The following is a 3,452-nucleotide window of genomic DNA, read 5'->3' as shown; positions in this document are numbered from 1 at the left end:
CTCTCTCACTAGACCTGGGCAGCCTGGTCTAGTATTCAACTGGGAGGTTGGTGGCCCTGCTTGTGGCAGAGGTGTTGGAGATTCATGATCCTTGAGGTCCCTTCCAACAGCATGCTCCTGGAATGGAGCTGAAATCAATGGGAAACGATGCTATAAAAGCCAGTTTATTTATATACTGGACTATCAGAGTTCATGACCTTTGTTTTTTTTGTAGAGTAACTGACAGTATTTGCTTTTATCATTACAGGAAAAAAAATATGGGAGATTTAAATTAAATTTCAATTTAATTTAAAAGTTGATATAAAACTAGAACAATGCTTAAGAAAAGTCTGATCAGATTGTCAACACCCCATTAATTGCAAAAGGCTAAATTTTATTGTCCTTATTTACCTACAAACCACATGCTTCTGCTTGTGTAATGCTTAATGTTGTTATTCAGTACTCCTTATGCTCTGCTTACAGGATTCACATGCACATACTTTGAGAATTACCTGTCTGGAACTTTTACAATAGTAACTTCTGCAGTAATGCTTACGTCCCCAAAAGAGAAGTAAAGGGTATTTTATTGAATATTAAGATACTGTTAATAGATTTCAGTTTGTTACTTGAGCTACTGGGCAACAAAATACTGTTTAACAAAGTTTACTGTTTAACTTTCTACTCCTTAGGAGTAAACACTGCAGCACAGAACAAGATAAATCATTATGCAACATGAAATAAATGAGGATGTCATATGCAGAAACATTAATTAACTGATTATGCAAAAATAAGCAATGTTAATGCTATTTATTAAAGAGTCCAATTTGTTGATGCATGGTATATTACTGCGTATATAAATAAATATTAATGAATCAATAAAGTGCTATCATATATAGCTCTGTTTTCATTCTGTGCATGAGTTATAAATTCGAATTATGAAGATGATTCATCACTTCTGCCCTCCATTCAAACACCATTTTCTTAGTGCTTTTCCACATGAAAACATATAAATATATATACATATATATATTTATGAATATTGAACATAAATGTAGGGATTATGCTACTCCCAGCTATGAATTTGTGTCTGCCCATGTCCCAAGTATTGTTGGTCTATATATATTTTATGGCTAATATATTCACTTTGACTAGCTAACAGGAGATTGGACTTGCAAATTCTGCTTTTGTTTTATTGCAAATAAAATCTGTTTGTCATTCAAACTATTTGCTCATTCCTTTGTTTATCACCCATTTGTTTATCATCCCAATACTATATTAATAACAAATAATCCATATACCTGTTGAGGTCTGATTCTGCACACTCAGTGGGCCACAACAAAGAGGATCACAGTAAGACCTTTCAGCTTTTGTAGACATTCAGAATTAAGCCACCTATGTGAAGTTATCTTAGCCTAAAAAACAAAACAAATAAAACAACTACTACAAAAACATACACTCAAAAAAAAAAAAACCCAAACAAATCTGTGAAAGACTCCTATGTGAGGCTGCATGGATAAGCAGTTCTCAAATAATAACATGTACGTGAACTGTTGAGTCATGGCCTGAACCACTGATTGATCACCTGGAGCAAGGACTGGGTCAGCTGTGTCAGGTGATTTTTACTAGACCTGTGTCTAGTACTAGTACCATTTTACTAGACCAGATGATTCACCTGTGTGACCAGAAGAGGTGGAGCGAGGCTAGACCCCATTTAAGGGCTAACTGCCACTGGGGAAGGATCTCTTTCTGGAGATCCCTCCTTTTTGGAGTTTTCCTCTGTGAGCCTAGGTCCTCAGATACGGGTGAGCATTTCTTCTTTGATTGTCTCTTTTCTACTGCAATATTTCCAACTATAACACCTATAAAGTGTTATATCCTAACCACTCTAGTTTTCCAACTGTACATTTGTTGACTTTGCATAATACAAAAACCCAAATTAGAATACGCAGCAAAGGCTGCATATGAATCTGAGTTATTTCAGTGTAGAGAAATAGCACGTGCATGGCTTAAAAGCAGACAATTGCAGGGGTTGGAAGGGACCTCTAGATATCATTCATTCCAACCTTCCTACTAAAGCAGATTCCCTACAGCAAGACAGACAGTTATACATGTCACTGAACCTACTAATGCTCCTGGCCGTAATTAAATATTTTAAACATTACATGCATCCACACTTTGCAGTGGGAGAGAGGGAAAATATGTTTTTCTTGCAGTGTAAAAAAACAAGTAAGCAATAAGTTTTATATTTGTTTATTGTCTCCTATCAATAATACTTGCTAGAATTTGTTTAGTCTGTGAATACTTAATGTATTTATGCACATTACCATATCCTTTCTAGTCTGTAGTAAGTGAGACAATGATCCAACAGGTCTGCACTGGCAAAAATGACAGGAATATCTGGTAATAAGAGATACAAGATTGTTAGTAGCAGCAGATATAGCTGATAGGTCTTTAGTAGTACAAGTAATTTGAAAAAGTATTCCGACTTCTTTGGCCAGATATGATAAACTTCTTTTATATAGCCAAAACATAGCACGAGTGTTTGACATGCACATAGATGTGACATATGCCGTGCTAGCAAAAGGTCAGCCTTGCCAATGTATGCCAGCAAGTCAGCATACTAATCCAGAAAAGCATTATCAACCTAACCATGACCTTAAGGAAGAGTGGAAGAAACTACTAAAACAGACATTTGATAAAGGCATTAATTCATTGCTATGGTACTCTTAGAGCACGTATGACCAAACTACCAATTCTGAGGAGCCCTCATTAAGCATTAACACAATCTTGCTGAGAATTCCTACCTAGTTTTCAGTACAGAGTATGGTCTTATTGCATGGTGGAAATCTTGTTTTCAGGTTACAAAAGTTGTAAAGTGTGTGTACATAAAAGTTTCTGTGCATCAGAAGAGCAATAACTGAGTAGCAGGTATGTCCTCTTAACAAGCAAACTGAATAATGCATTATTAAAAATTGAAAAAACAAGAAGGATAGAGACTTTTAATTCAGTAAATTAGAAGCATTTTAATAACTATGTCACATCCTGATATTTAGACAAAATATTAGAAAACAGACAAAACTAAAGCCCTTTGAACTTCAAGACTTCAGTCACTGTAGGGTTGTTACATGCCTGATTCATGAATCTCGTGGGTTCCTATAAGAGAATGAAAAGGACAAAAAAGTGAACTTTCAGCATATGTATATATATGAATATATATAAAATATATAAACATATGTGCACGTATATACATATAAAAATATATATGTACATATGTTTTGTAAAAATATATACTATAAATATATAAATAAGAAAAGCTGTCAGTCTTCTTTAGGGAATGTCATCTGTCTTTTAGTATTTACCTATTTCCAGTGGTTGTACTTGGAAACTGTTTCTGAGGAAAGAATTATTAGAAGTGAGCCAACTATATTTAGATTATTGTCCTACTCATTCTGGAAGTCATATTTTTGAGTTTT

General features: G+C 34.6%; 1 long non-coding RNA gene across 1 annotated transcript; it reads right to left on the bottom strand.

Annotated features, from left to right (window-relative positions):
- Positions 1-34: 34 nt before the first annotated feature.
- On the bottom strand, positions 35-3,220 carry LOC109366778. Its single transcript, XR_002113360.1, has 3 exons — positions 2,304-3,220; positions 1,278-1,391; positions 35-128 (listed from the first exon to the last, which is right to left on the bottom strand). It is a non-coding gene; the product is annotated as an uncharacterized LOC109366778 (long non-coding RNA).
- Between the last annotated feature and the right edge of the window lie 232 nt (positions 3,221-3,452).

Source organism: Meleagris gallopavo, chromosome 3, assembly GCF_000146605.3.
Source record: "Meleagris gallopavo isolate NT-WF06-2002-E0010 breed Aviagen turkey brand Nicholas breeding stock chromosome 3, Turkey_5.1, whole genome shotgun sequence".
In the NCBI taxonomy this organism is placed as follows: domain Eukaryota; kingdom Metazoa; phylum Chordata; class Aves; order Galliformes; family Phasianidae; genus Meleagris; species Meleagris gallopavo.
The sequence above is the reverse complement of the archived record's forward strand: the minus strand, read 5'-3'. Positions and strand labels throughout refer to the sequence as shown.